General features: G+C 37.1%; 1 non-coding gene across 1 annotated transcript; it reads right to left on the reverse strand.

Annotated features, from left to right (window-relative positions):
* Positions 1-1,243: 1,243 nt before the first annotated feature.
* LOC111762677 (U6 spliceosomal RNA) lies at positions 1,244-1,350 on the reverse strand. Its single transcript, XR_002795732.1, has one exon. It is a non-coding gene; the product is annotated as a U6 spliceosomal RNA (small nuclear RNA).
* Between the last annotated feature and the right edge of the window lie 9,800 nt (positions 1,351-11,150).

An 11,150-nucleotide genomic window follows, 5' to 3' on the forward strand; every position in this document is an offset into this window, starting at 1 on the left:
TGGGGAATGGCAGGAAGAGATGAGATGTAAAGCTAGCTTTTTGAGAAACCACCCAACTGTCCTCCAGAATGACTGGATTCTTCTGCATTCCCACCAGTAGTGGATAAGTGTTCCCATCCCTCCACATCCTCTCCAGCATTTGTAATTCTGTTTTTTCCATAGCTGCCAATCTTATGGGAGTAAGATGGTATCTCATTGTAGTTTTGATTTATATTTCCCTGATAGCTAGAGATTTGGAGCATTTTTCATGTGCTTTTCAGCAATTTGTTATTCTTCTTTGGAGAAGAGTCTGTTTAAATCTTTTTCCAATTATTCAAATGGGTTATTTGTCTTTTTATTTTCAAGATATAGGAGTTCTTTATAAATGCAGTTTATGTCTCCTATCAGATATCCTATCAAATATTATATTACTGTGTATATGAAGATCTATATCAGAACTCTCAATTTGGTTCCATTAATCAGTGTGTCTCTCCTTGTGCCAATACCATGCTGTTTTCACTAGTGTAACATGTAGTATGTTTTGTAGTATGTTTTGAAGTCAGGTAGTGTGATTCCTCCAATTTTAAATTTTTCTTTTTCAATATGTCTTTGGCTATTTGGGGCCTCTATCCTTTCCAAATAAATTTCATAGTTAGTTTTTCTGGTTCTTTAAAGAATTCTGTGTTCATTTTTATTGGGATTGCATTGAATGTGTAGATCAGTTTTGGTAGGATAGACATCTTAATAATATTTAGTCTTCCTATCCATGAACAGAGAATATTCTTCCATTTATTTAGGTCTTCCTTGATTTCCTTGAACAGTCTTGTGTAGTTCTCTGTGTATAAGTTTTTTACCTCTTTAGTTAAATTTATTCCTAAGTATTTGATTTTTTATTTACTATTGTAAATAGTATTTGTTTCTTGATTTCCTCCTGAGCTTGCTTATTATTGGTGTACAGAAATGCTACTGATTTTTGCACATTTATCTTTACTGTGACTTTACTAAACTCATTTATGAGTTCTAGAAACTTTGTTGTAAACCTCTCAGGGATTTCTATGTATAGGATCATGTCATCTGCTAATAATGAAATTTTGACTTCTTCCTTTCCAGTTTGAATGCTTTTTATATCTGGTTCTTGCCTCAGTGTCTTTTTTTTTTTTTTCTCTTTTAGCTAAAAAGATTTTATTATCTCTAAGCATCAAGTCAGATTAAACACAAATTTTATGCTGAAAGGCATTAATTAGGGACCAATTTGCAAATCAAAAAAAATATGGAATGCTTCACGAATTTGCATGTCATCCTTGCGCAGGGGCCATGCTAATCTTCTCTGTATCCTTCCAATTTTAGTATATGTGCTGCCGAAGTGAGCACTTGCCTCAGTGCTTGAGCAAGTACTTCTAAGTCAATGTTAAATAGAAGAGGTGATAGTGGGCATCCTTGTCTTGTTCCTGATCTTAGAGGGAAAGATTTTAGGATTTCACCATTGTAAACAATGTTGGTTGTGGGTTTTTCATATATACTCTTTACCATGTTCAGAGAATTTCCCTGTATTCTGATCTTTTGCAGTGTTTTTATCAAAAAAGTGTGCTGTATTTTGTTAAAGCCTTTCTCTGTGTCTATAAATATAATCATGTGATTTTTTCCCCTTCAGTCTGTTTATATGGTGTATTACATTGATTGATTTTTTTATATTGAACCATCCTTGCATACCCAGAATGAATCCCATGTGGCCATGGTGTATAATTTGTTTAATGTGTGGTTGGATACAGTTAGCAAGTATTTTGTTGAGGATATTTGTGTATAGGTTCATTAGAGAAATTGGTGTGCAATTTTCCTTTCTTATGGTATCTTTGTTTGGCTTTGGTACTAGGGTAATGTTTGCATCAAAATGAGTTAGGTAATGGTCCTTCTGTTTCAATTTTTTGGAAGAGTTTCAGCAAAATTGATGTTATTTCGTTCCAGAATGTTTTGTAGAAATCACCTCTGAAGCCATCTGGGCTTGGGCTCTTCTTATTTGGGAGGTTTTTAATGACTGATTCTATCTCTTTACTTGTGATTGGTTTGTTGAAATCATCAATTTCTTCTTTCACCAATATAGGCTGCTTATGTGTTTCTAGGAATTTGTCCATTTCCTCTAAATTGTCATTTTTGTTAGAATATAGTTTTTCAAAGTATCCTCTTATGATAGTCTTTATTTCTGTGGGGTCAGTGGTGATATCTTCTTTCTCATTTCTTATTTTGTGTATTTGCATCTTCTCTCTATTTTCTTTGTTAGTCTAGCTAACAAGGGTTTGTCAATTTTATTGATCTTCTCAAAGACCAGCTCTTGGTTTTGTTTATCTTTTCAAGTGCTTTCTTATTTTCTATTTCATTTAGTTCTGCTGTTATCTTTGTTCTTTCTTTCTTTCTTCTTCCTGTGGGGTTACTTTGTTGTTTTTTTACTAATTCCTCCAAATGTGCAGTTAGTTCTTCAATTTTTGCTCTTTCTTCTTTTTTGATGTATGAATTTATGGCTATAAATTTCCCTCTCAGTACTGCTTTTGCTGCATCCCATAAGTTTTGGTACATTTTGTTATCATTTTCATTAGTTTCAAGGTAGTCATGGATTTCTTTTGAGATTTCCTCTTTGACCCACTGTTTTTCTAAGAGTGTGCTGTTTAATTTCCATATCTTGGTGTGAAATATGGGCCTTTGGCCCTTGCAGATTTCCAGCTTCACTCCACTGTGGTCAGAGATATTATTTTGTATGATTTCAATCTTTCTGAATTCATTGAAACTTTCTTTGTGGCCTAGCATATGGTCTATCTTGGAGAATGATCCATGTGCACTTGAGAAAAATATATATCCTGCTGTATTTGGGTGTAATGATCTGTATATGTCTATTAGGTCCAGCTCCTCTAGTACACTGTTCAAAATTTTTGTTTCTTTATTGATTCTCTTTTCAGATGTTCTGTCCAAAGTTAATAGTGGTGTATTAAAGTTCCCCACTTTAATTGTAGAGTCATCTATTCTTTCACTTAGTTTTTCCAGTGTTTGCCTCATGTATTTTGAGGTGCCATTGTTAGGAGCATAAATATTTATGATTGTTCATTCTTCTTGAAAGATTATCCCTTCCACTCATATATAGTATCCATCTTTGTCTCTCACAATTGTTTCGCATTTAAAGTATATTTTGTCTGATATTCATGTAGTTACTTCTGCGTTGTTTTGGTTATTGTTTGCTTGTAAGATTGTTTTGCAGCCATTTCTTTCAACCTCCTTGAATCCCTGGATCTAAGATGTGTTTCTTGTAGACAGCATATAGATGGGTTATATTTCCTTATCCAATCTTCCAGTGTGCATCTTTTGACAGGTGAGTTTAATCCTTTGATATTCAGTGTTATTACTTTCAAGAAATTACTTATGTTAGTCATATTTTGTTTGGACTTGTGTTTGTCATATTTTGTTTGTTTTTTTCCTTCTCTTTTTGTCTTTTTTGTTGCTCTTACACTCTCCTCCAACTCTGCCTCTCCTGTTTTTTTCTTTCTTCCTGCAGAACTCCCTTTAGTATTTCTTGAAGGGCAAGGCTCTTGTTGGCATACTCTTTTAATTTCTGTTTATCTGTGAATATTTTGAACTCTCCATCATTTTTGAATGCTAGCTTAACTGGGTAGAGTATTCTTGGTTGGAAATTTTTTCTTTTAGTACCTTGACTATATTATACCACTGCTCTCTTGTCTCCATGGTTTCAGATGAGAAATCAGCACTTAGTCTTATGGGGCCTCCCTTGTATATGATGGTTCTCTTTTCTCTTGCTGCTTTTTGAGTTTTCTCTTTGTCTTGAGCATTGGATAATCTGACAAGTATATGTCTTGGGATAGGCCTGTTGGGATTTATGGTATTTGGGGTGTATTGTGCTTCCTGGACATGTACATCCATCTCCCTCTGTAGATTTGGGAAGTTTTCAGCCATTCCTTCCTCCAATTTCCTTTTTATCCCCTTTCCCTTTTCTTCTTCTTCTGGGATGCCATAATATGTATGTTTGTGCATTTTGCATTGCCATTCAGGCCCCTAAGTCACAGCTGGATTTTTTCTATCTTTTTATCTATCAGTTCTACTATCTGTTTGAATTCAGATGTATTGTTACACATCGCTAATTCTCTCCTCTGCCTCTTCTAATCTTCTGCTATTTGCTGAGAGTGTATTTTTGGTTTCTTGAACTGTGGTATTCATCACCATCATGTCTGTTATCTTTTTGTGTATGTCTGCAATTTCCTCTCCAAGTGTTTTCTTCATATTGTTAATCTCTTCCTTTACTTCATTAAGTTGGTCTCTAATACATGTTTTGAGATCTTTAATTACTTTTCTGATGCTCTGCTCCTTTTCCTGTTTTTTTGTTTGTTCATTGGATTCAGCCATGTTTTCCTGATTATTGGTTTTTGTAGTTTTTTTTATTTTGACAGGTTTAATCAGTACCTTAGCTTATTTGTCTAGTCTTGGGAACTAATTAGTTGTTGTTCTTTGTGTAAGTGTTATGTCTTCCTTTGTCACTTTGTTCTTCTTAACCTATTTCCTTGTTGTTGGCTAAGTTCACTTTGAAAGAAAATATGAGGGCCAGGGAAATAAAAATGTGTAAGAAAAGAAAATGTATATAATTGTATTGGTAATAAATGTTAACAGAGCAACATTGTGAGATCTAGGAGAATGGATATTAGACTTATGTAAGTTGTATAGAGTTATAGCAGTAAGTAGAGTACCTATAATGAGACAGTCAACTGAATATGGGGAGGAATATAGTATGAATTAAAAGGCCAGTGTTTTCATGAGAGAGGGAAAGAGAAAAGAAAGACAATAATATCAAGAGTGGATAAAAGGCAGAAAACAGAACAAAGGTATTAGAAATAAAATGTCAGACAATTTGGGGGCCAAAGAAAGGGAGGTGGAATGTAAGAGAGACAGTAGGTGATGGAAGATAGAAAGATGTAGTGGAAAGGGGAGAGTGTAGGTGGCCAAAATCAATACACATAGAAAAGAAGAAATGGAGGGTGAGGAAACATAGCAAATGTGAAGTGCTCCCTGCAGCACCTATTATTTAAAGAAAATAAAATACAAAAAGAAGAAAAAGAAACAAAAAAAAAGAAAGAAAGAAAGAAAAAGGGAGGGCAAAGAAAAGGGGGGGGGGAAACAAGCAAGAAAAAGAGAAAAAGAACTAAATAAATAAAAAAGAACCTTGGGGATAAGTGGGAGAAAAGACTAAGAGATAATACAATATTAGCAACCATGACAAAATAAATAAATAAAAGAACCAACGTTTCAAGCTTGGAATCCTTTTGCAGTTAAGTAATACGCTTAGGGATCTGACCTTCCCTTTTTCTCCCTTCCTCACTTCTCTCCCTCCCAGGGCAGCAGAAAAGCTGCCTGAGAGGTCTGGTAGGAGATTCAAGTAGGTTCTTGTTGAACCAACTCAACACAGAAGACTATGACTCTTTATTTCCAGCATGAGCGCACCTACACCTCACCAGAAACCCCAAATATACTATTGGAAGCTTGGATAGCACCTCCTATAGTCCCTCCCCCTTAGGTGTGCTAGGGGAAATCTAATTGATTTTCTGACTCCACCTTCTTCCAGACCAAGTTTCCTATCCCAGGACTTTTAGGTAAATTGGGCTTTCTCAGCAGGTTTGCTTGTCCTTTCTTCCCAGACTCTCCCTAAGTCAGCTGGTATATTCCTCCAAGCTCAAGGAGAGAGAGAAAAAAAAACACAACAAAAAATGCAGAGGGCTAGGGTAATCAAGGACCTCAGATGGACCTCAGGGCACAGTGGATTGAGGATGGGAAGTCCGTGATATTGCAGGCTCACAGTGTGTGAGTCTCTGGAGCATGGGCCACCAGGGTTTAGGGGACACAGACCTGGGATCCACCCATCCAGTTAACATGGGGTTTTGGAACACCACAGCACAACAAAGTTTTCAGGGATCACTGCAGCCAGGCCACCAGCCCTAGGGGGTAGGGGTCCCGCCCACAACTTCTGACCTCCATGTTAGAAACCCAAAATTCCACCTCTTATAAAAATCTCTTCTGTCACTGTCTCACCAAATCGACATCCAGACACTTCCTGCCCTGTAAGCCCCTGAAACAGCCCACTCAGGGTTTGAGAACACTGCAACATGCAAAGATTTCAGGGATCACTGAGGCCAGCCTCCAGCCCTAGGGGGAGGGGCTCCACCCACAACCTCTGACCTCTGTGTCTAAAACCCAAAATTCCACCTCTCCCAAGAATCTCCTCCATCACTGTTTCACCAAATCGACTTCCATGCACCCTCCCACCCTGCAAGTCCCCAAAACAGCCCGCTCAGGGCTTGGGAACACCCCAGCACAACAAAGCCTTCAGGAATTGCTGCAGCTGGGCCTCCAGCCCCAGGGGGCAGGGTCCTGCCAACAACCTCTAGCCTCCATGCAAAAGACCCAAAATTTTACCTCTTGCAAGAATCTCCTCTGTCACCGTCCCACCAAATCGACATCCAGATACCTCCTGCCCTGCAAACACCTGAAACAGCCCTGTTCAGTAGGATTCTGACCCTACTCAGCAGCTTTTTTGCAGGAGAGATTATGAGGTGCACTCACTCAGATGCCATCTTGCTCTGCCTCTCTCTATTTTTTACTTTTTATTATTTTTTTCTGTATTTTATTTCTTATGTATAAAACTATCATTACTATTTCATTTTCTTCTTAATTATATGTGGCTATTTTATTGGCTACATTTTTTCTTCTTTATTTTCTTTTAAATGTTACATTAAAAAAATATGAGTTCCCCATATACCCCCCCATCCCTCCCACATCAACAACCTCTTCCATCATTGTGGCACATCCACTGAACTGGGGGAGAGTGTGGACTACAATGTGGACCACTGTCCATGTGTTGCAGCTGTGCTCCAGAATGTATTCATCAAGTGCAGTGTATTGACTACATTTTAAAAGAAGTTTTAGATCCCAGAAGGGTTACAGCTGTGACAGGGGAGGATCACTGGAGCAGGGTGTCAGTGAGGGGGGTTGCATGGGAGGAAGTTCACCTGGTTATACATATAAGGCATATAAATATGTTCAAATGTTCATGGGACATTGTTACTGAAGGTGGAGATCCACACAATAACTAAAAAATATCAGATTAACATTTGGGGAAGTTCCGCCACATTCTCTAATGGATCAACAAGAATGCCCTAAGTACAGCGACAATGACTTGTGAAGGAGGATGGTCCATTGAAAGATCCTTGATATTGATGACTATGCTTATGAGCCTTTGCTCTTGTAATTGAAACTTAGCCTAGTGATGTAGGGTGTCTAAGAGTTACATATGGGGACCCTCCTTGTTGCTCAAATGTGGTCTTTCTCTAAGCCAACCTCAGCATATAAAAGCAATAACTTCCCCCCATCATGGTACAGGACTACCAGAGATAAGCCTCCGTAGCACTGAGGGATTGCTACCAAGTAACAATAAGCAATGCATCTGGAAATAAAATAAATAAATTAATTAATAAATAAAATAAATAAAAGCATCCTTGGCCAAAAGGGGGGAAAGCTAAAGACAAATGAATTTGTATGGCTAACAGAACTCAAAGTGAATCAGGAGACCATCCCAGATGTAGCATTTATGCACATCTCAACAGGATCTCATTGATAGCCAAAGTAGTTACACCCCAAATAGCAAAACTCCTCAGGGATATGGAGGCATCCAGCCAGACATTACCATCAGGGCAGACAACACAGAAATTTGGTCCCTTCCCAGTGGACCCTAATCTGATATTTATGCTCCCCAGTGTGACTGAGTTAGACTCAGCAGTGGTTTCCTTATGCATGAGTCTTCTGTCCTTCTATTTGAACCTATAATTAGTACTAGAGTTGGTAGGTATACACCCAAGAGACTTAAATCTTTGGGCTGTCCATGTGCCAGCTGAGCCCTGAATCTCAATGGAGTTGCAACACGTACTCTCCAGTTCAATGGACTCACCCAGGACAACTAAAGGGGAGGAAATGATGGACAAACAACATACCAAGGAACCAAGAATACCTATACCTGCAAGCAAGAGAATCCTATCTATTAGCTGTATGGGATTGAAGCTTCCCTCAATTAATGGTGGAGTGGGCATCACCATCTTAGAGTCCTTAGGATTGGAAAATGAACTTTGAATTAAAATAAACCTACTAGTACTCTATTGTAGGCTACTTGTGATTTTAGCAATGGAAGAAATGCCATTGTTGTGGAGGCAATGACCCTGAATGTTCTGGAGAGGGAAAAACAGGTGTAATAGGTGGGCTTTTTCAGGACTTGGGATTCTTTTGACTGACAATGCAACAACAGATAAAGGCCATTATATATCTGAGCATAACCTACAGAGTTGGATGGGAGAGAGTATAAACCACAATGTAAACTATAATCAGTGCTTAGTGACAATGTTCCAAAATGTGTTCATCAATTGCAATGAATGTACCACACTGATGAAAGATGTTGCTAATGTGGGAAAATGTGGGAGATGTGGGGGGCAGGGCATATGGGAATCCCCTATATATTCTCTGCAATATTTATGTAATCAAAGTATCTATTAAAAAATTAAAAAGTGGAAAAAGTATAGGGGATTCCCATTGTTTCCTGTATATTAAAAATGAAAGCAGTAATAAAAAACTGTACATGTCCCATTACCACCAACCAACCAGCTTACATCTATTTACTCTCTACCTTCTGTGGTGTGGCCATCACCTCTACTTTTGTCCTTTCTTGCATTAGGGACATTGCATTTCCTAAGTATTCTTCTCCATTCTCTTGCCAGGGAGTTACATCATTGATGTTTCTCATTTTTACCAGATTATTTCTTTCACCATTTACATATGCTGAAATATTGCCCATCTTAAACAGACAAACAACAAAACCTCCTCTAATACCACATCTTTCTTCAGCTTCTGCTCTTGAAGAGAATTACTGATATTTGCAGTCACCAGTTCTCCCTGACTCTTGGATCCACTATATCCAGGACTTAGATACTTCAAGTTGGACTGTATTACACCTTTCTTTTATCAGGGCTATAAGCTCAGATAAGATTGGGAGCAAAAACTTTTTACTTTTCTATTATTGCTAAACTCCTTTTGTTAAAGAAAAGCAGTTATTATTACAAAGAAAGGAATTTACCTGATTGTATTCTTAGCATTTCTTATTCTTTTTTTGTACAAATCTCAAACAGAAATCTCATAGTTTTAGGGAACGATTTTCAGTATATATGTATATTTTTATATACTTTTTTTTGAGGTAACATAGATGCAACTCAGATTTCCCATTTTAACAGCTTTCAGGTGTATAATTCAGTGGAACTACTTACATTCACGATGTTATGTCACCAGCACCATTGTCTGTTGCTGAAAAATTTCAACTCCCCAAACAGAAACTCTGCCATTAAGCAATAACTTCCCATTCCTCTCCCTGGCTGCACCCCCTGGTAGCATGTAATCTACTTCTGTGTCCATGAATTTGCACATCTATTTCATAGAAGTGGAATCACAATATTCATCCTTTTGTGTCTGGTTTATTTCATACAGCATAATGTCATCAAGCCAATTAATATTACATGCATGTAGATATTTATGTGCATGTAAATACTTATGCATTTAAATGAAGAATGCTTGAATATATTTAAATGCATTTTTCAACTGCAGTGCAGTTTAACTGATATGGTGGGATATTAATGATATGGAGGCTTACAGTATTTAACTCTGCTGAGGCAAGATTTTTATTTTTTAACCCATTTTTTTTAGCTATAGATGTCATTTCCTTTTATTTTAAAGAAAAATATCCTTAAATAAATTGTTGAGAGAGGTGGCTTAAAAATTCCTGAATGGATAATTTTGTATGCATAAGAATAGATTATTCTCCATAAAAGTCTAGATTTACCATTCATTTCCCTATTTTTTGTAGTACACAATAATTTGTATTTATATTGACTTGTCTTATGGATCTCATGTCCATAAGCAGAGACTTAATTTTCTTTGCCATAAGGATGTGGGTGTTTTGTGTATTTTTATTGTTTCTATGCAAATGCAATTTAAACTTTACATGCTTGATATTTTACTTTAACTCCTAAGCAATAATATCCATAAAAAATTTTAAGTTTATTTATATACTACCTAGAATCATTTTGAATGATACCCCAGAAAGTGTTTGCTTACAGTTTTGGATTAATCTTATTGACCTACTAGAATTAGTATGTTAGATTTCAAATATGAAATAACCAACTTGGATTAAGAAGGTCCTTATTTCTGAACATGTGTGTAGCCCTATCACTAAGATTATTTTAGCTTTATTCATAATTTGAAGCATACTGCCTTAACTTTACAATGTTCTATATAAGATTATAAAGTAACCAAAATGATCTTATTGAGAAAAGTGAATCCAAGTAAAAATAAGCTGTGACCTAAGACTAATAAGAGGTAACTGCCAACATTAAAATAATATAATAAGGAAGTGCATGTGGCTCAAGCAGTTGAGCACCCACCTACCATATGGGAGGTCCTGGGTTTGGTTCCCAGTGCCTCCTGAAGAAGATGAGCTGGAGAGTAAGCTAATGTGATGGGCTGGCATGATGAGCTGATGCAATGAGATGATGCAGCAAAGAGACATGAGGAAACAGAATGAGAGACAAAACAAGCGGGTGCAGAGGTAGCTCAAGTGACTGGGCACTTCACTCCCACATGGGCGGTCCTGTGTTTGGTCCCCAGTGCCTCCTAAAATGAATATGAGCAACCAACACATGGACACAGAAAGCAGACAAAGAGTGCAAACAATGGGGGGCGGGGGTAGAAATAAATAAATTAAATAAATCTTTACAAATAAAATAATGCTGTAAAGGATACATTCATTAATCATTCAACCTACTTATCAAACTACTATTCAGAATAAAATGCAAATTCTTTATACTCACCCAGAAGGCTTTGTCTTTTTGATTAGGCCCTGACAACTTCCTCACATCAGTCTCAGATTTGCTCACTACATTCAAGCCACGTTAGTCTGTTCAATTCCTCAAGCATATCAAGTTTGTTTTTGCTTTAGGGGCTTCAAACTAGTTGTTTCCACAGTCTGAAGTGGACTTCCCAAGATCTTTTCAACACTGGCCTTTTCATAACTTTTAGATCTCAACTTAAATATAATTTCC

The sequence above is a fragment of the Dasypus novemcinctus genome, chromosome 23, assembly GCF_030445035.2.
Source record: "Dasypus novemcinctus isolate mDasNov1 chromosome 23, mDasNov1.1.hap2, whole genome shotgun sequence".
Taxonomy (NCBI): domain Eukaryota; kingdom Metazoa; phylum Chordata; class Mammalia; order Cingulata; family Dasypodidae; genus Dasypus; species Dasypus novemcinctus.